This window comes from Physeter macrocephalus, chromosome 16, assembly GCF_002837175.3.
Source record: "Physeter macrocephalus isolate SW-GA chromosome 16, ASM283717v5, whole genome shotgun sequence".
NCBI lineage: Eukaryota > Metazoa > Chordata > Mammalia > Artiodactyla > Physeteridae > Physeter > Physeter macrocephalus.
In genome coordinates this window covers 30958792-30980891 of record NC_041229.1, presented here as the reverse complement: position 1 = coordinate 30980891, position 22100 = coordinate 30958792, and the positions used below count along the sequence as shown (strand labels likewise).

Below are 22100 nucleotides of genomic sequence, written 5' to 3'. Positions count from 1 at the left end.
TATGGGGAGTCCCTTGTGTGTTATTTGTTGTTTTTCCCTTGCTGCTTTTAATATGTTTTCTTTGTATTTAAATTTTGAAAGTTTGATTAATATGTGTCTTGGCATGTTTCTCCTTGGATTTATCCTGTATGGGACTCTCTGTGCTTCCTGGACTTGATTAACTATTTCCTTTCCCGTATTAGGAATGTTTTCAACTCTAATCTCTTCAAATATTTTCTCAGTCTATTTCTTTTTCTCTTCTTCTTCTGGGACCGCTATAATTCGAATGTTGGTGCATTTAATGTTGTCCCAGAGTGAGACTGTCGTCAGTTCTTTTCATTCTTTTTTCTTTTTTCTGCTCTGCAGTAGTTATTTCCACTATTTTATCTTCCAGGTCACTTATCCGTCCTTCTGCCTCAGTTATTCTGCTACTGAGCCCATCTAGAGTATTTTTCATTTCATTTATTGTGTTGCTCATCGTTGCTTGCTTCCTCTTTATTTCTTCTAGGTCCTTGTTAACTGTTTCTTGCAATTTGTCTATTCTATTTCCAAGATTTTGAATCATCTTTACTATCATTATTCTGAATTCTTTTTCAGGTAGACTGCCTATTTCCTCTTCATTTGTTAGGTCTGGTGGGTTTTTACCTTGCTCCTTCATCTGCTGTGTGTTTTTCTGTCTTTTCATTTTGCTTACTGTGTTTGGGGTCTCCTTTTTGTAGGCTGCAAGTTCATAGTTCCCTTTGTTTTTAGTGTCTGTCCCCAGTGGCTAAGGTTGGTTCAGTGGGTTGAGTAGATTTCCTGGTTGGGGGGACTAGTGACTGTTCTGGTGGATGAGGCTGGATCTTGTCTTTCCGGTGGGCAGGTCCATGTCTGGTGGTGAGTTTTGGGGTGTCTGTAGCCTTATTTTGATTTTAGGCAGCCTCTCTGCTAATGGTTGGGGCTCTAGTCCTGTCTTGCTAGTTGTTGGGCATAGGGTGTCCAGCACTGTAGCTTGCTGTTTGTTGAGTGAAGCTGGGTCTTGGTGTTGAGATGGAGATCTCTGGGAGATTTTCGCCGTTTGATATTATGTGGGGTTGGGAGGTCTCTAGTGGACCAGTGTCCTGAAGTTGGTTCTCCCACCTCACAGACACAGCCCTCACGCCTGGCTGGAGTACCAAGAGCCTTTAATCCACACGGCTCAGAATAAAAGGGAGAAAAAATAGAAAGGAAATAAAGAAAGGAAGGAAGGAAGAAAGCAAGGAAGGAAGGAAGAAAGGAAGGAAGAAAGGAGGTAAGCAAGGAAGGAAGGAAGAAAGGAAGGAAGGAAGGAAGAAAGGAAGAAAAGGAAGGACGGAAGGAAGGAAGAAAGAAAGGAAGGAAGGAAGCAAAGGAAGGAATGGAGGAAGAAAGGAAGAAGAAAGGAAGAAGATAACGTAAAGTAGGATAAAATAAAGTTAATAAAATAAAAATTATTACGAAGAAAAATTTTAAGAAGTAAAAGAAAAAACAAAAACGGGTCAGTCAGAACCCTAGGATAAATGGTGAAAGCAAAGCTATACAGACAAAATCTCACACAGCAGCACACACATGCACACTCACAAAAAGAGAAAAAGGGGAAAATAATTATATATCTTGCTCCCAAAGTCCAAATAATCATATATCTTGCTCCCAAAGTCCACCTCCTCAATTTGGGATGATTCGCTGTCTATTCAGGTATTCCACAGATGCAGGGCACTTCAAGTTGATTGTGGAGATTTAATCCACTGCTTCTGTGGCTGCTGGGAGAGACCTCCCTCTTACCTCTTTGTTCGCACAGCTCCCTGGGTTCAGCTTTGGACGTGGCCCCGCCTCTGCGTGTAGGTCGCCCGAGGGCATCTGCTCTTCACTCAGACAGGATGGGGTTAAAGGGGCAGCTGATTTGGGGGCTCTGGCTCACTCAGGCTGGGGAGAGGGAGGGGTACGGATGCAGGGCGAGCCTGCGGCGGCAGAGGCCGGCGTGACGTTACACAAGCCTGAGGGGCGCCGTGCCTTCCCCCGGAGAAGTTGTCCCTGGGTCCCGGGACCCTGGCAGTGGTGGGGTGCACAGGCTCCGGGAGGGGAGGTGTGGAGAGTGACCTGTGCTCGCACACAGGCTTCTTGGTGGCGGCAGCAGCAGCCTTAGCATCTCATGCCCGTCTCTGGTGTCGGTGCTGATAGCCGCGGCTCGCGCCCGTTTCTGGAGCTCCTTTACGTGGCGCGCTTAATCCCCTCTCCTCGCGTACCAGGAAACATAGAACCAAGAAAAAGTCTCTTCGGCAGGTCGGCGCCTGTCTCTGGAGCTCCTTTAAGCGGCACGCTTAATCCCCTCTCCTCACACCCCAGGAAGCAAAGACGGAAGAAAAGGTCTCTTGCCTCTTCGGCAGCTCCAGACTTCTCCGGACTCCCTTCCGGCTAGCGGCTAGCCGTGGTGCACTAACCCCTTCAGGCTGTGTTCACTCCACCAACCCCAGTCCTCTCCCGGCTTCCAACGGAAGCCCGAGCCTCTGCTCCCAGCCCCCGCCCTTCCCAGCCGATGAGCAGACAAGCCTCCTGGGCTGGTGAGTGCTGGTCGGCACCGATCCTCTGCGGGAATCTCTCCGCTTTGCCTTCTGCACCCTGTTACTGCTCTCGCCTCCGTGGCTCTGAAGCTTCCCCCTCTGCCACCCGCAGTCTCCGGCCGCGAAGGGGCTTCTAGTGTGTGGGAACCTCTCCTCCTTCACAGCTCCCTCCCACTGGTGCAGGTTCCGTCCCTTTTCTTTTGTCTCTGTTTATTCTTTTTTCTTTTGCCCTACTCAGGTACGTGGGGAGTTTCTTTCCTTTTGGAAGGTCTGAGGTCTTCTGCCAGCGTTCAGTGGGTGTTCTATAGGAGCAGTTCCACGCGTAGATGTATTTCTGATGTATGTGTGGGGAGAAAGGTGATCTCCACGTCTTAGTCTTCCGCCATCTTCTCTCCTCTCTCCCTCGAACTCACGTCTTTTAATTAAGATCACCCACCTGGTCTCCGGACTTAATGAAGCTCAGGTTCTTGATGTCTCTTTGCAAAAAGAATTCAGTGAGAGACAAGGTGATAGGTAAGAAGTGGATGTATTTAGAGAGAAAAATACTCCACAGACAAAGTGTGGGACATCTCAGAAGGCAACAGGCCCCAAAATATGGTGTGGTTAGTTTTTATGGACTGGGTAATTTCATAGGCTAATGAATGGGAGGATTATTCCAGTTATTTCAGGGAAGGGGCAGGAATTTCCAGGAATTGGGCCAGCTCTCACTTTTCTTATTTTTTTTGAAATTTTGGATTTTATTTAATTTATTTTTTTATACAGCAGGTTCTTATTAGCTATCTATTTTATACATATTAGTGTATATATGTCAATCCCAATCTCCCACCTCTCACTTTTTGACCTTTTATGGTTGGCCTCAGAATTGTCATGGCACTGGTGGCTGTGTCATTTATCTTGTTAATGTATTAAAATGAGCATATAATGAGGCTCAAGGTCTACTGGAAGTCGAATCTTCTGCCATCTTGGACCTAACTGGTTCTAACCAGTTCTTGCTATGTCCTATGGCTATGTCATTCTTTTAAAGCTTGTGCCCTGCCCCCTTCCCTCCTGCTTCATTTGCACAGCATTGTGAATGTAATTAAGGTCACCAAACTGTACAAATAAAAATGGCTAAAATGGCAAATTTTATGTTATATGTATTTTGTTAGCATAAAAAATTGAAATTTTAATGAGATTTTAAAAAATATGTTTGAACTTTAATGTTCTATAATACCATGGCCAAAGTGCTAATGGAAGAAGAGGGAACTGATCTGGGTGATGAAGGATGTGTCTGTCAGAATTAGTCCACTAGAACTCTATGGAGACAGTGAAACCCAAAAATGGAAAATGGGAGGCTGCAGGCCACATCCAGCTAGGAGATATATTTTGTTTGGCTTGTGCAATGTTTACCAACATAGCATTTATTTATTTATTTTTAAAAATATTTATTTATTTATTTGGTTGCACCAGGTCTTAGTTGTGGCACTTGGGCTCCTTAGCTTCGGCATGTGGGCTCCCTAGTTGCGGTAGGTGGTCTCCTTAGTTGCGGCTCACCAGCTCCTTAGTTGCAGCATGTGAACTCTTAGTTGCAGCATGCACATGGGATCTAGTTCCCTGACCAGGGATCAAACCCAGGCCCCCTGCATTGGGAGTGCAGGGTCTTATCCACTGTGCCACCAGGGAAGTTCTCCAACATGACATTTAAGATTTTAAGAAATCGGTTGTTAAAATGTAAAACCTGGGTGTATTGCTATTAAAAATTCTGGTTTCTGATTTCCTTTGAAATATTAAAAGATCTGATAACACCAGATCCATCTTCTCACTTAGCTGCAGTTTTGAAGTAGCTTCTCCCTTTAAGCAGTACACACTCTCCAAATAGTCCCTCTGGTCCTTGCTGTCTTATTCTCAGCTGGCCTCATTAATCTGTTACTTGCCAGTTTCCTCTGGCATTTGTATTTGTGGCCCCTAGCATAAATCAGTGATCAGGTGAATTATTTCTGAGAGCCCTCTGCTTGGTTTGTCAATTTCTTTAAAAAAAAGTGTTGTCAACTAAAAAAAAAAATACACAACCTTAAAGTTGAAAATTATGTTTTATTTGGTGGACTTACTGAGGGCTTAAGCCTGGGAAACACACTCTCAGATAGCTCTGAGGAGCTGTTCCAAAGAGGTACAGGAGTAGCCAGGATATATGAGTTTTTGCAAAATCCAGGTAGTTGGAACATCAAAAGATTACTGTTAATTAAAGAAAACCATACATCTCAAGTTAATGAATTTAGCCCTTCTTTACGTATGGGAAGGTGCAAGAGCCTGGGCTCATTAAAATCATTCCTTTGATATGCACCTTGACTGTTTAGGGCCAGTATCCTGTTCTTTCCCATCTTGAGTTCCCTCAGGGTGTACACTTGGAGGTGTCTGCAGTTGATGGCTTGATGGCTGCAGCATCTTTTTTTTACTGATAACAGGGGACATTCTTTGTACACAGTGTTAAAGAAATTTCTTTTTTCCTTTCTTACCTCTTCTAAAACATGGAATGACTGTTTTATGCTACCACATAAGGTTTCAGGTTTTGGTAACTGACACAAATATGTGTGAATAATTTTGTGAGCATAGAGTTCTAACGAATACTTACAGAGATAATTCATTCATGCAGTTCCTGAAAGTTTGATCACTGCTTTTGTGAGTCTTCAGATATTTTATAACTACTTTAATTGGGTTTATTTTTAATTTCAGAAAAGTCAAAAGTATTACATTGATGTTGCAAGAAAATTTAAACGATGCATAGAAATACACAAAAGGAAAAGCCCTTCCTGCTTTACCTCCCTAGGGGTAACTGCAGTCAGCAGTTGGGTGTTTTTCTTTCCAGACCTTTGTTTTTGTTTGTATGTTTGTTTTTATTTTTGCGCATAGAGTTATGTAGAAATTTGTGTATTTATTTGAACACAGAAACACGGAACACATCTTTTTTCCCCACAAAAAAGAAATTATACTACATTTACTGCTTTGCAACTTGCTTTTTTTTGACAATATATTGTCATCATTTTCCCATATCTACACATATAGATGTGGTTCATTCTTTGTGATGGCTATGTAGCATCAGAGTATGAATATAATTTACTTAAACATCTCACTTTTGACATATTTAGGTTATCTCTGATTTCTACTAATATAAATTTAATGGCACTATGAACATTCTTCAGCCAATATCCTGGCAATATGGAAAAAGTTATTCTGAAGAGTAGATTCTTAGAAGTGGGCCAATTTAGTAAGGAATGTGTGTTTTAAAAATTTTGATCAGTATTGTAAAGTACCCTTTAAAATTTACATTCCCACCATGGCTTTCACTGAATATTATCTGTCTCTTTGCCTTTTGCCAGTATGGTAGGCAAATGATGGTGTCTCATTTTGTTCCATTTGCATTTCCCTCTTTTTTTAAAAAAATTTTTATTTATTTATTTATTTATTTATTTTTGGCTGTGTTGGGTCTTCCTTTCTGTGCGTGGGCTTTTTCTAGTTGTGGCGAGCGGGGGCCACTCTTCATTGCAGCGCGCGGGCCTCTCACTGTCGCGGCCTCTCTTGTTGCGGAGCACAAGCTCCAGACGCACAGGCTCAGTAGTTGTGGCTCACGGGCCTAGTTGCTCCACGGCATGTGGGATCTTCCCAGACCAGGGCTCGAACCCGTGTCCCCTGCATTGGCAGGCAGATTCTCAACCACTGTGCCACCAGGGAAGCCCCTGCATTTCCCTCTTTATTAACTAAGATGGCACATCATTGTCTATTTCATTAGCCATTTGTATTTCCTTTTCTGTGAACTGTTTTTGTCCTTAGTTGCTTAACTCTTGTTTGATCTATGTACAAGAAAGTATGTAATCGGGAAATAGATCTGTATGTCTGCATACTAAGAGAGGTTCCAAAACCTGGCTCCTGGCTTGCAGTGTATGTATGTTCTTGTTCCTTGCTAGTGTGTTAGCTTCCTCTTGTTGTGGATTGTAGTTATACCTGAGTCAACCATCAGACAAGCAACATTTGTTTTTTGCCCAGAACAACTAGCTAGGTACAGTGTGTAACTTAAAGAGAAATAAAATAAAATAAATGGGTCTCTTACTGGCCTTTAGAAGATCATAATCTAATGGATGTGAAATGTACATGGAGGCAAGTACAACAATAAAAATGAAAATTCCTTGCCTTTGATCAGTGCTTTACAGTTTAGATTCTTTTGATAAAGAAGACAAGAACATAAATAGTGAAAATATTAGATTAAAAAAGATAAGTACCATAACATTGTAATAGCGGTTTGGGGGATATAGAGATAAGTTGGGAGCATGGGGCTTGGGATTGTGGAACAGCAGAGTATTCCAAGAAGGACAACGGAGAAATGAAAGATGAGATGGAAAGGATTTTTATGGGTGGAAGGAAACCATGTGAAGAAACAGGACAAAAGGGTGAGAGTTTATCTTGGAAAGAAAGATCAGTTTCCTTTGGATTTGAGCATGGCATCTGGAATGCTTGGGAAGTGACCGTAGGAGTGAAGAATCCCCTACTAACTTTTTTCTTTGAGTATCATACTCTTTGTTAACTCAATATCAAGGGTATATCATAATTTTTTTTATCGGCCACATCTCACTGCTGGTTTATGTTGAGTTTGAGAGGAACTTAAATCGTCTGCTGTTTTCACACAGACCTTGTCTGTGACCACAGAAGGAAGATGCCATAACCGAACCATCCTGTCCCTGACCTTCAGTCTCACTCACATCCGTTAACTCATTGACTCCTTCATTTGTCTAACCTTTACAACATTCCAAAGACAGGTATGGCCCACCTGCTAAGCATTAGGACCATGCTAGGTGCTGGGGAGACAAAGATGAACATGGCAAATTCCCTTCCCTGTGGAAGTTTCAGGCTGGAATAAGTGAAGCCCTTAAACACTTAGGTAGCTAGAACACCATGAGCATCCCAGTCTCAGAGATAGCATGTCCAGACCTGAATCAATCTGAGGATCTCCTGATCTTCAGTCTTGTTAATGAGGACTAACTTCACTGGGAGGGGCTGCCAAGTGGCCTGCTGGTACCTGAGACTCAAGGGACTAGTGAGATGAGCTGAGTCTGGGAGGTGGTAATTCCCATTCTCATTCAGGACAGCCTTAGTTTTATTTCTATTGTATTTTGCTATATCTGTTCACAGAAGATTAGTATGCTTCAGTGGAAGGAGGAAGTTTTACTGAGGCTTGAATGATTTTTTTTCTTGCTAACCAGGTGGTTCACATGACCCTCTAGCATATTAGAAAGAGGTGTGGCTCTAATGATGTCGGCATTATAATCCAATCTAGTTAAACCTATTTCTCCTTTGAAGATACTTTTGTTCAAATTGCTTGGTTTTGCATTATTTGTTTTATTGTTTTTTTAATTAATATAGAAATCCAGCAAGTTCAAAACATTTTCACCTAAATAAGTTTATTATTGTTACATTTATAATTTACATATCAAATAACTCAGATGGTGTGAATTCAGATGGTGTGAATAAATAAAACTTTGGCTTCAGGATTAAGGAAGTAAATGAAAAAGTGTTAAGAGTGTTGTGTTAGAAGGCCTCATTTCTGGCACTTCTAATTGTGGAGCCCAAGTCACAAACTTATAGCCCCAATTTCTTCCTAGGTAAAATGGAGAGGATTCATTTGACAAAGGAGTCTTTAATGTCCTATCCAGCTTCCAAAACAACAGCAACATGGAACCAAACCCATGAATTCAAGGAATGAAAGCGTGAGCTGACCCCAGAGATGTGCTGCCCACCTTCTTGGTTAAACATACTCACTGTGAGGTCTGACAGCCTGACTTTGAATCTGGGCCTTCCTCCATCACAAGCTTAAGTAAGTCCCCTTATGCTGGGCTGCACCCCACAGGCCTGCACGCACTGTATTTGCCCAGCCTCAAGACTGAAGGAAGAGACCAGAGTCAGCAACAGAGACATCAATGGTTTAATGGTTGGGGGAATCTTACATGTCTGAAATAAGGTCCTGGAGGGACACCCCACCATGTGCAGCTGATGGCTGGCAGGACATGGCAGCAGTCTTCACTTCAGGGGAGAGAAGAAGGTTACCTGTCAAAGGGGGAATTGACGTCAGGTGGGCTCACTGGTTACCAGGGAAACCAGCAGAGGAGCACTCTCCTCATTGCCCCTTTGATAAGCTATCATAGTGGAGATGTTTTGATCTAAAGTTTTGAACTATCACTAGCTGGGACCAGGTGCAATTATGTAGGCATTTACTAATTAGGATCTATAATTAAGAGGGAAAGTCAGTTAGGTGAGTAGGGTGTAGGTGAAGCAGGAACTGGTTGACCAGGGGGTGTACAGAAAGCAAGATACAGCCATCTTGGGTGGCCCAATTATATACTTTAGCTTCTCATAACTTCCATTCCTTCAAATGTAATATGAGAATAATAATACTACCTATGTCACAGTGACGTTAGAAGAAAATGAGAAAATTCATAGAAAGTCCTTACTGTTATGCCTGGCACAGTAAGTGTTCAGTGTTAATTCTTTTATATAAAACACTTAGGTCTGGGCTTCCCTGGTGGCGCAGTGGTTGGGAGTCCGCCTGCCGATGCAGGGGATGCGGGCTCGTGCCCCGGTGCGGGAGGATCCCGCATGCCGCGGAGCGGCTGGGCCCGTGAGCCATGGCCGCTGAGCCTGTGCGTCCGGAGCCGTGCTCCGCAATGGGAGAGGCCACAGCAGTGAGAGGCCTGCGTACCACAAAAACAAACAGACAAACAAAAAACAAACCACAAAAAAAAAAAAACAGGTCTGGTTTCTCTAAGGTTCGTACGGGTATGACTTTTATATGGTTTCTGCAGCCAATGAAGCACAGGCCTCCAGGATTATGTGAAAAAAAGTTACTAATTTATAAATGTTGTCACTGACGGGTGCCAGGTAGTTACACTAATTTTAATATTATTTAATATTATAATTTAATTATTATTGTAATCATATTACAGTTTTAATGGTATGTAAAAAATATAACACTATGTGGCAAGCTATGTTCTAAGAGCATTACATATATTAACTAATTAAGTCCCTAATGTTAAAAAATTCAGCCCAGTAAGTTTGAAGATCTAATTGGCCTTAATGAATGATTCATGAATCAGGCAGCATCCCGTCTAGAAAACAGAAAGGCACTCTGAGGGGTTGTACTAAATGGTAGGGTTTTATAGGAAGAAGTGTGGGATGAGGAAGCTATTAGCAAAAGAAAAGAAAGGATATTATTGTGGGGGGAGGGGAGAGAAGGGCAAGGGTTTTATCATGTAGATTGCCTCTTATTCCTCTGGGGATGGGGGAGAATGGAGAGAGCCCACTGTGGCAGATTACCTCCTTGATACTGACCAGAAAATTCCAGACTGGATGATTAAGATTACATTTCTGGGGAAGGTTGAAACTGCAATTGGGTTAGGTATTAAATATGTTTGGCATCATGGTCTTTAGCAGAAGTGATGCCATTTTGGGCCTGTGGTTTTCTCTTTAATACTAACAGGACGGTACTATTATTATCACCTGCATTTTACACATGAGGAAGTTCAAGGTACAGATCTCACAGCTAAGTGGCAATGAGTGTTTGAGCACAGGAAGTTTGGGTCCAGAACTCATGCTCTTAACTACTCTGCTTTACTGATTATTTTATGAAAATGGGTCATACTCCTGACCACTTACTTGCTTTAGTCAAAGGTTAGGGCTTCCCTGGTGGTGCAGTGGTTGAGAGTCCGCCTGCCGATGCAGGGGACACGGATTCGTGCCCCAGGCCGGGAAGATCCCACATGCCGCGGAGCGGCTGGGCCCGTGAGCCGTGGCTGCTGAGCCTGCGCTGCCAGAGCTTGTCCTCCGCAACCAGAGCTTGTCCTCCGCAACGGGAGAGGCCGCAACAGTGAGGGGCCCATGTACCGCAAAAAAAAAAAAAAGAGTAGAAAATTGTAAGACATCTGGGAAAACTTAGACAAATTAATCATGAAATATGAGAAGGAAAATCATATAGACTAAAACATTAAAATATTCTACAATAATAAAGATAGAAGACGCTAAATAAAGGAAAGATTTTTGAATGAAAACAGTGGAAGTCTGTAAGAATAGTAAATAAAACTACCAGTCAGACTTGTGTTTCTGGCAAAATGGCAGTCTAGATATCTTGGTTGACTCTTACAATAAAAATGCTGGATAAAGGATAAAAGGACATTTAGAAAACAATAAATGGATGAGAAAGTTAGGAATTTTAGAGGCTAAAAAGTAAGTGAAATAGAAACATGAAAAGGTCAACGAATTGGCTTTAACTGTGGGAACATTTGCCAAACCAAGCTCTGGTTTTCAAGTGATAGGGTTTAGGACATGCTATCCCAAAATGTGACGTCTTAGTATATTGAATATTTTAAGTTGAAGGAGTCCGAGAAAATGGCAGAAGCAGGAAAGTCTCTCTGACCTTCCCCTGGCCCTTTCTGCATTAAGCAGGTCATGAGACCCTTATGTGAGAGGGACATAACAAGAAAGGTAGACATATTTCCTGTCCTTCCAAAGGTTACAGTCTGACTCTAGGAGTGGGCTCTTTTTATTCCCAGATAGTAAACAAGGCAAATGAAGCTCAGAGAGGCTAATAGTCACATAATTATTAAGTGGAAAAACTATATTTGTCTCAATCTTTAGCCCTTTCTCTTTCTACCACACAGGCTACTTATTAAAGGTTTGTGTTAATGAAGGCTTTTGGATTGCAAGTGACAGAAAAGGAACTCAAACTACCTTAAACCAAAAAGGAATTTTTTTGTTTTATGAAACCAAGCCCGAGACAGGGAAGAGAACGTGCTGGCTTCAGGGATGACCTGGCCCAGGGAATCCCACAGTTTTGGGAGTCTCTCCTTTGCACTTTTGTTCTCATTCTTGTTCTATCTCTATGTCTCTCTGCATTTTGAATTTATTTTTTTCCCCATGTCGGATAGATTATTCTCCATGTACTGGGGAATACGCTACTGGTAATCTGTACCATGTCCTAATGACTCACAACAAAGGAAAAAGGGCAACTTCCCTGCTACCTATAGTTAGAACAATTCTGGGGAAAACTGATTTATTCTACATGGGTAATGAACATACCACTGGATCCATCATTGAGGCCAGAAGGGTGAGGTATTTTGATTGGCTCTTATGTCACTTACCTACTTCTGTAGCCAAGGATGACAAAGCCTATTGTCAAAAGAAGGGGAAGTGGCACAAATGTGGCTGCCAAAGGGACCATGAATGGTGCCAACATTTAGTAAGTACCTGATAAATGTTAAGTGAAGAACAAATTCTCACAAGTGCCTAGTATAGCACCTTTGCATCAATATTTACTAATGACATTGCACTAGAGTTTTCAAATGCTATATTGATCAGGTTTGTTCTACTATGATGGCTTCTAAAAAATTAATTAGAAAGCCTGTCCTGTTTTATTCTTGTCTAAATAACATTCGATATATATGTTCCTTGAATTAAAAAAAAAAATCACCCATAAAAGTCCTTGTACTTTTTGTGGAATAGGTTTTGAAATAGAATGCTAATATTTATTTAGAATTGTTTCCTGGGAATTGGGTGTATTTAAATGTGCACAATTAATAACATATGGTAGACACTCAAAATATGTTAGTTTCCTTTCTCTTCAAGTGGAAAACAGAGGAGATCGTAGTGTTGGAGATGCTTGAGAAAGAGCACAGTATATTGAAAGCAGACTTTTCAGAAGATTAATGTGATAGCAGCGTTGAAAAAGAAAAGTATTAGAGAAGTCCTGTAGGACGATGCCTCTCAAACAATTTGTAATGGAGTATCAGTTTCTTTTTTTCTTTTTTAAATCTATTGCAGATCATTTGTAAGATATAATTACAAATTACTAGAAAAATAAAATTTAAACAACTGGTATACAAAATAAAGCAATGTTCTATTTTTAGATTCAACAGACATAAAATTACTCTCGCAAATGGTTGTCAATGTTTCTAAACAACAAATCCTCATTTTCACCTTGCTTTGGACTGGGAACAAACTGTTCATGGAAGGGTACTGGTCCCCACTGACTAGGAGGTTGTGCAATAATTCTTATGTCAATGCCGTCCAGTCAAAGACCACAGGAACACATCTGTTCGTGAGAAAGGTGGTTATTACTCGTTGTAGCAAGATGAGTTACACACCCTGCAACATCTTAGTAAGAACAGTCATCCCCCCCATCCTCAGGGGATATGATCCAAGACTCCCAGTGGATGCCTGAAACGGTGGATAGTACTAAACCCTATACATACTACATTAAAAAAAAAATACATACATACCTATGATAAAGTTTAATTTATAAATTAGGCCTAGTAAGAGATTAACAACAGTAACTAATAATAAAATAGAATACTTATAACAATATACTATAATAAAAGTTATGTGAACGTGGTCTCTGTCTCAAAATATCTTATTGTACAAATTTAACATGCCTTTTCCATCTTAACTAAGCACTTATCATGCACTGTGGTTATAACTTCTTCAGTTTGAGGTGTAGCAGCAAAACTGGCATGAATTTCTTTTTCCTTTTTCACAATTTCATGGATAGAAGACTTGTTCTTACTATAGATCTTAGCAACCTCAGCATACTCTTTCTTTCTTATGTCTAAAACTTTCACCTTTTCACTTAAAGGAAGCACTTTGCCTCTACTCTTGGGCAGATCTGAATTGCCAGCATCACTACTCTTGAACTTGGGGACCACTGTTAAGTAAGGGTAAATTGAATACAAACACTGATACCATGACTAGTCTATCTGATAACTAAGTTGGGTACTAAGTGACTAAGGGGCAAGATAGCTGGACAAAGGAAGGATTCACGTCGTGGGTGGGATGGAGCAGACAGTGTGAGATTTCATCATGCTACTCAGAACCACACAATTTAAAACTTATGAATTTATTTTTGAAATTTTCCATTAAATATTTTTAGACTGAGGTTAACCACAGGTAACTGAAACCACTAAAGTGAAACTGCAGATAAGTGGGGGCTTATGTAATTAGAAAGGACTTATTTTAGGATTTGGGCTTGTGTCAGGTAATATTGAGAGATGGGGCTTTGTCTGGGATTGGATGCTGTCAGAAAGTGGGGGCAATTCTATGATTGGGTATCTTATAAATCTTATTGGAAAGGGGCAGGAATGAAAAGAGCCTAAACTTTAATTGGCAAAGAGGCAGTAGCTGCTTATATTAGCTAGGATGGAAAATATTTTGGTTATTTTTGTGGTTTGGACATGTTCCTGTTTTTGTCTGTGTTCAGATGTGATTACGGACTGGGTTTGTTTTTGTCTTGATCACAGAGTGGCCTGATCTGATGATGTTCTGTGCAATTGAATATGTTCTACACCAAGACCTAAGCCGTGAGTGCCAGATCAGCTCCCAGATGTCAGTGACTACTTTTCTCTTTCTCACCTCTATAAGGTGACAAGGGCCTGTCTAAGGGTAAGAACATTGCATTTGAAAGGTAAAGGAACAGGATGTGGTGAACTGCTATTACGATACAGTGTCAATCCTCAAACTTTAACGTGCATCAGAATCACCTGGCAGACTAGTTAAGACACAGAATATTGGGCCTCACCCCCCCAGAGTTTCTGATTCAGTAGGTCTGGGGTGGGACTTAAGAATTTGCATTTCTAATCAGTTCCCAGGTGTTGCTGATGCAGCCAGAACACACTTTGAAAACCACTGAAGTAGATGGAAGTATCAAAGGTGAGGATGATTACAGGGAAAGAAAAGACCTATTGTAGTTAGCTGCAATTCCCAAGATAAAAATCTACGACTTTGTCCTGGTAATACTCTGATGCAATTCTGACACTGCATTTTCCTGTTTTAAATTACAAATCTTTGAGGGGAAGTTCACAGAGGAAAATTCTCTCCAAAATAATTTGTGCAAATTGTTGACTACTAAAGTTTGTACTTAACGTGAAAGTAAAATTTATGTATTTATTATGTATTTATTATGCATTTTCCAGGAAGTTTCCAATTACAAATAGGCAGATCCATTTTAGAAAAATGAGTTAGAAAACCAGCTCTTCAACTGGATTATCTGCAAATTGGCTTATTTGCAAATAGACGTTGTACCTACTAAATGAAAAGTAACCCTTACCATCCCTCTGTTAATTATTCTACTCCATCAATTTTAAGACAGAATTCCTTAAAAGGTATGTAACTGCCCATGCCTCTGAAATATTTAAATGTCTTTAACTAAAAATTTGACTTTGTTTACTTAATTTTGTTCATTCTTTTCTGGGATAAGAAAAAGTGGTAAATAGAAAAGAGGAAGTGGTAAATCGGGGTGGGAATGGGTGATCCCTTCTTGTTCCAAAAAATTGGTTTTAATTTAATTTCCTCTACATTTGCCTGATATGGGGTAAAAGAAAAAAGTGTGGCATGGACCTCTTGTGGTTCAGCTGGGTTGCCTCTGTCATATAATGTACATTGAGATTCAGTTAGTTCTTGAACTAAAAAAATTTAAGTATCATGCAAGAATCTGTATAAGAACTTAATAAAATGATTTTTATAGCTCTTATAACAAGTTACAAGCCATTTTATTAACTCTCTTTAAAAGGCTACCAAGAATCTGGTGATTCATGAAAAACAGCTTCAACAAGTGTAAATTATTGCTTATAGAATTAGGAAACTTGGCCTTCTTTTTAAAATAATTTCATCACATCTCTAGAGAGAATAGTCTTTGGCAGAGAGCTAGATTCTGCAAATCTAAGCTTTTTCAATTTAGCATCCAACTAAGAATTCAAGTAGAATAAGATGATTAATCTTGGGGTTGAGATGGGTCTATGCCTGATTAGCTACTGGACCAGAAGCAGGTCTTGCTCTGATGAGTAATTTAACTTCAGTTTCTTCATTTGTGAAATGAGGAGCTTAAACTAGTTAACCCCTAGGGATTCTCTGAACCCTTTAATGTTCAAATTGTTATACTAGGCCTAGGGCTGTGGGTTTTAATTACATTATACTCCTCTCTTTCACAGCTCCTCTTAATTATTTTTTCAGTATCAGATGGATGTTGATGATAAGGGCATGCATGGAGATGGCAAAGGGACTGGGAACAGATTAGGAAGAGTTGAAGGAACTGAGGTTGTTGAGCTTGGAGAAGAGGAGGTTCACGGTGGGGGAGATATGAGATCTCCCTGAAAAATATGTGGAACTTGTCATGTGAAGAAGGAAAACATATATTCCAAGTTCAAAGGGTGGAAATTACAAGGAGACAAATTTGGTTTCAGTGTCAGGAAAAACTTTTCAACTATTCATTAAAACATTACTAAATATTTGTTGAGCATCTACTATGTGCCAGGCACTGATCTAGGTTCTAGGGATTTGCCAGTGAAAAAAACACAAAAACTCTTGTCCCAGTGAGGTGTACATTCTGTTTTTTTTTTTTTTTGCGGTACACGGGCCTCTCACTGCTGCGGCCTCTCCCGTTGCGGAGCACAGGCTCCGGATGCGCAGGCTCAGCGGCCATGGCTCATGGGCCCAGCCGCTCTGTGGCATGTGGGATCTTCGCGGACCGGGGCACGAACCCATGTCCCCTGCATCAGCAGGCGGACTCTCAACCACTGCGCCACCAGGGAAGCCCGAGGTGTACATTCTGTTAGGGTAGTCTTACGTGGCAGTTACTGGAGGTTTTCAAACAAAGATGGACCGATCAGAGAGAATACAGTGCCTGGGATTCCTTCTTTGGACTGGATAACTTCCACAGTCTCTAAGGTCTCTGTGTGTGTGAACACTAATCAGGCAACACACATTTATTAAACAACTTCTAAGTGTCAGATGTAGCCCTGGGCATTGGAAATGCAAATATGCATAGACAGATCTTGCCTTCAAGGAGCTCTCAATCTTGTTGGGGAGAAAGACATAAACAATGTGAAAGTTTGGTATGAGAAATAGGCAGTGGAACAAGAGTACGCCAATGGGGAAGACAAACTCAGCTTGAAGGTGTTCTGAAAGAGGGGACACCTGAGGTAAGTGTTAAGTGTTGAGGACTTCACCAGACCTCAAAACAAGGTCATAGAGGCCATAAACATATGGTGCATGTAGAAAACTGCAGCTAGTTATAGGATCCTAGTTTTTATTTTAATTCCCCATGGATAAAAATGGGATGGAGACCATAGTGACTTAGGATTATACAAGAATCTATGCCCTTTGAGGGTGGATCCCAAGATTTAGTAAGGTAAACTGTCATATATATTGATTTATTAATGCATTCTTTCAAAAATCATTGAGTACGTTTTATGCATTAGATACTCCATTACACTGATTGGGTTACAGAAAAAAATTAGACCAAATCTTTGTCCTCAAGAAGGGTCCAGTCTACAGGAAGGAAACAGACACAGAAATGAGGTAGAATAAAGTGTCAAAGTACTGTGGTAGACATTTGTATAGAGCATTGAGGCCCTAAATAACTAAATGAGAAATGATGAGAGAAGAGAGACTAGGAAAAGCTTCATTGAGGAGCTGACCTTGGAGTTGAGTCTTGAAATTGAGAGGATTCCACCAGGAGAATGGACAGCAAAATGGAGGCAAGTCCATGGGAGCTTTGTAAAACAGCAGGGTGCACTAAGAGTCAGTCTTGTTAGTGCTTGTCTTGAGTGTGGAATGCAGGGTACCACATCATGAAAAGTTTTCCTTATCATGCTAGGGAATTCTAAAAGTATCCTGAGCAGACCTAGAGAATTCTAAAATATTCTTATACTTGTGGGGCCCAGGCCAGAAACACAAGTACAGTTTCCTGGCTGGTCCCCTTCTCATCTTACCCCCTCTCCTCTAATTCTCCTCACACACATGTGTGAACAACACAGCTTGCATGTCCAGGCTCTGTCCCATCTCCCTGAAGATGTCTGCCTTTGGCCACTTCTAAGGCCTAAGAGTGAGTCCTAGCAGTGGGATCAGGCTGTTTGGGTTGGGAATTCCAGGACTGTTGTCTGGAAGGGAGGAGGACACAGGCTCTCAGTGGGGTGACCCTTTGGATAGATGGGGACTCCTGGCCCTGAGTGGGGAGAGGAGTGGTTGGAGGAGGGCCAGAATGGAGTCCTTTAAACTTAAGAGGGGCAGTAAACTTTTTCTGTAAAGGCTAGATCATAATATGTTAGGCTTTGTAGGCCATATATGGCAATTGTTGGGTATTCTTCTTTCGTATTTTTTTTTTTGGTTAAAACACTTAAAAATGTGAAATCCATTCTTATCTTGAGGGCTATACAAAAAGAGGGTACAGGCTGGATTTGGGCCGCAATTTGTATGACATGGGACAGCAGAATAATGAGGTACCACTGAAGTATGCTAAAAATGGGAGTGACAGTCACTTTGTGTTTTGGAAACATTGATCTGGCTTTGTGGAAAGTATACTGGAGTTTGATGGGTTAGGAGGCTGTTGTAACAATCCAGGCAGGTGATGATGTAGTCCTGAATGAAGTCAGAAGTAATAGGACCTGAGAAGATGGAGAATAAAGAACATTTAAAAAGAGTTGGTGACTTTGGGTTTCTGATTAAGACAACTGGTTGGTGGTTCTAATTACTGAGATAGGGACATCTAAGGGCAGAGTGGCACAAGCTAATGAGTTCTAGTTTTAGCATCTGGAACTTGAGTTCTAGGTAGGGTGCCAAAGGGATGTCACATATACGAACTGTTATTCTATAGTCAGGACAGGGCTGGAGATACAGACTTGAGAGTCACCAGGGGATAGATGGTGAACATTTGGAAAGTAAAATTGAGGAAGAGAAACTTCTCCATCCTACAAGTATCTCTTTCTTGAGATAAACCACATCAAGACAAGGTGGGAGAGAAGATACGGAAGGCTTGCCCTGGACACCTGGCAGGACTGAGGATGGATGCTGAGGCTGGTGAGCAGTGTCGTGCCAGAGGCTGAGGCGTGGTTGGCATGGCAAAAATGAGTCTGGAAGGGTGACCAAGGAATGGTCAACAGAGATCTCTCCTCCTGGGGTTAGTCCCTCAGCTACTGGATTTACACCCCAAGTAGGAATCTACTATATTGTAACAGGTCTGAATCTAAGACCTTCTGGTGTGCAAGAAATATCACATTTCTTTGTGATCCCTGAATCAACCTAGTTTTGACTCCAAGGCGCCACTCCACTGGGCTGATAGGAAGGTGTATACAACTTATTCTAGAAGCCTTGCATTGCCGCCTCAACTGTGCTCCCTCATTTCACCAAGATTCTGGAGGCCTTTCTTACTCATGAGTCATCTCTCCCACCCAAGTTACTGCTGGTCTGCCCGTTGTCTCTTTCTGCACAATCCTGTCAGGTCAGGCAGCTTTTGGCAGTTTCCCTGACACATTTAGCATACTAGAATATTTGTCAAAGTTCTGAAACCCAGTGCCTAGGCCTCTGCTTCCCTAGGTAAACCACGTACCTCCTTCTGGAATCTTGCTGCTTCCCGGGGTAATGACTTGGAGCAGAGCCTGGCTTCCTACTGCTTCTAGACCTATGGACCTCTTCTCCCCACCATTGCCAAGTAATCTCTAGTATGGGTGGAAGTTCCTCCCTCTTGCTCCTTCACCATACACTTTAAGTTCATTAAATCTGTAACTTGAAAAACATGTTCTTCTTTGCTCCAGGGAAGGGAGGGCTTTCTTCACCAAAGATGAGGAGAAATATTTGCACTTCACTTTCTAGTGCATCAAAGAAAAAGAAGAAAAACAAAACCAGATAAGATTATGCATTGGAACAGTGTGAGCATTTGTATCCTGGCACATATGGGTAGAGAGGAGATTGGCAAGTGCAAGGAAGAACCCAGGCCTCTAAAGGGCTGGATGAATGAGGTTGGACAGTAGATGGGGATGAAGAGTAGCTGAAGGTGACATCTTTGGACTTAGGCTTCCCTGATTTTTAGAATGGAGTATTGCAGGGAGCCTGCACTCAGGGGTCATAGATCAAACCTTGAATATCCCCAGTTACCTAGTAGACAGGGTTGCAGGTGGTGGTGGGGTGGGGAGGGGAGAGCACTGGGCATTATTGGTTGTGTAGGAAAAATACCCAGTCTTCCTCCTGTGTTTCTCCTTGACTTTTACATTGCCATACTAACAACACTTCTGACACCAGATGTGTGGAGATTTTCCCCAACAACAAGCAACACCAGGTGGATGTCCTATAATTTAACTCAATTCTGACACTGTCTACCTGGAGATAGCCTCAGATCCCAGGAGATCCCCCCTCCCCCAACCCCCACCCACACTTCAGATGCCAAACATGAGTAATAGGTCCTAGGTTACCCACAACTTCCTTCCAACTTGGCTACAAATCAAAGGTTCCAAAGAACCCCCTTCTTAGAGTCAGTTATTTGCTAGAATGGCTCACAGAGCTCAGGGAAATAACATATGTTTGTTTACCACTTTATTAAAGGATGTGATAAAGGATACAGATGAACAGCCCGAAAAAGAGATACATGGGGCAAGAAGTCTGGAGGGTCCTGAGCTTCTTTCCCCATGGAGTTGGGGTACACTAACATGGATGTGTTCACCAACCTGAAAGCTCTCCAAACCCCTTACTTTGGGAGTTTTTAATGGAGACTTCATCAAGTAGGCATGATTGATGATTAACTCATTCCTTCTCCCTCCTCAAGAGAATGGGGTGTGGTTGGGAAAGGGGCTGAAAATTCCAAGCTTCTAATCATGGTTTTTTTTTTTCTGGTGACCAGCCCTCATCCAGGAGCCCACCCAGAGTTGCCTTATGAAAACAAAAGTTTATATCACTCAGGAAATTACAAAGGGTTCAGGAATCTTGTGTAAGGAACTGAGGTCAAAGACCAAATATGAGAAAAAAATATGTTCTTGGTGCTGTTATCACTTCAGAAATCACAAGGGTTTTAGGAGCTCTGTGGCATGAAGTGGGGGCAGAGACCAATATATATTTTGTCTATTATTTCACAGTGGTATAGCCTCATACATACTTTCCTACCTCTAGTCAAGATGGCTTTGGAATTCTGTTGGGTTGTATCTGGGTGCCAGGATCATTGCTCTAATCTGTGGATTGCTGGGAATGGCTGGTGCTGGAATCAGCTAACTTTTGTTTAGAAGTTAAGCATTTATTTCCTTTATGCAATTATCTCTTTAAACCACCCAGGGTGGTAAATTTTACAATTTCCATTCTGCTGATGGGAAACCTGAAGCTCAGAGAGTCCAGATGAATTTACCACAGTAACACAGTTAATGGGTGGCCTAAACACTTGTCAGTTGTAGGTTCAACCTATGGATGATTTATTGCCGAACATCAACATTTTGAGAACGAAAGGGGCTGCTCTTAATAATTATGCCAGGACACTAGGTGTACAATGGAGTTCACTTCAGCAGATTGGGATGTGTGGGCAACCGGTTATGTTTCTATTTTTATTAACTTTTTTAAAGAACGAATTGTAATTTTGGTAAGCGTTTCTACTTTAAAAAATTCCCCACCTTACTGACTTGTAACAGTTTTGTTTTTTCCTTCCTTTAAGAAAGATAAGATTGCCACCTCCTTTTATGAAGCCAATTTAACCATAACCTCAAAACTTAATAAAAGCTGTACAACAAACATAGATTACAGTCCAGTCTCACTTGTGAACAAAGGTGCAAGACTCATAATATGTACTGGATAAATAAATTCAGTAATGATTAAACAATGAAATATAGAAACTTAAACAAGCCTCTTAGATAGCCTCATCCACCAGAAGGCAGAGAGCAGAAGCAAGAGGAACTACAATCCTGCAGCCTGTGGAACAAAAACCACATTCACAGAAAGAGAGACAAGATGAAAAGGCAGAGGGCTATGTACCAGATGAAGGAACAAGATAAAACCCCAGAAAAACAACTAAATGAAGTGGAGATGGGCAACCTTCCAGAAAAAGAATTGAGAATAATGATAGTGAAGCTGATCCAGGACCTCGGGAAAAGAATGGAGGCAAAGATCGAGAAGCTGCAAGAAATGTTTAACAAAGACCTAGACGAATTAAAGAACAAACAAACAGAGATGAACAGTACAATATTGAAATGAAAACTACACTAGAAGGAATCAGTAGCAGAATAACTGAGGCAGAAGAACGGATAAGTGACCTGGAAGACAGAATGGTGGAATTCACTGCTGCAGAACAGAATAAAGAAAAAAGAATGAAAAGAAATGAAGACAGCCTAAGAGACCTCTGGGACAACATTAAACGCAAAAACATTCACATTATAGGGGTTGCAGAAGGAGAAGAGAAACAGAAAGGACCAGAGAAAATATTTGAAGAGATTATAGTCGAAAACTTCCCTAACATGGGAAAGGAAATAGCCACCCAAGTCCAGGAAGTGCAGTGATCCCATACAGGATAAACCCAAGGAGAAACATGCCGAGACACATAGTAATCAAATTGGCAAAAATTAAAGACAAAGAAAAATTATTGAAAGCAGCAAGGGAAAAATGACAAATAACATACAAGGGATCTGCCATAAGGTTAACAGCTGATTGCTCAGCATAAACTCTACAAGCCAGAAGGGAGTGGCATGATATACTTAAAGTGATGAAAGGGAAGAACCTACAACCAAGATTACTCTACCCGGCAAGGATCTCATTCAGATT

At 41.3% G+C, this 22100-nt stretch overlaps 1 long non-coding RNA gene across 2 annotated transcripts in view; it reads left to right on the top strand.

The window, feature by feature from the left end:
- LOC102995937 (uncharacterized) overlaps positions 1 to 22100 on the top strand; it is a 186048-nt gene that overhangs the window by 12078 nt on the left and 151870 nt on the right. For both annotated transcript variants that reach the window (XR_008619539.1, XR_008619538.1), the window contains exons 2-3: positions 8162 to 8373; positions 13841 to 13982. This is a non-coding gene — a long non-coding RNA (uncharacterized lncRNA). The remainder of the gene's footprint in view (positions 1 to 8161; positions 8374 to 13840; positions 13983 to 22100) is intronic.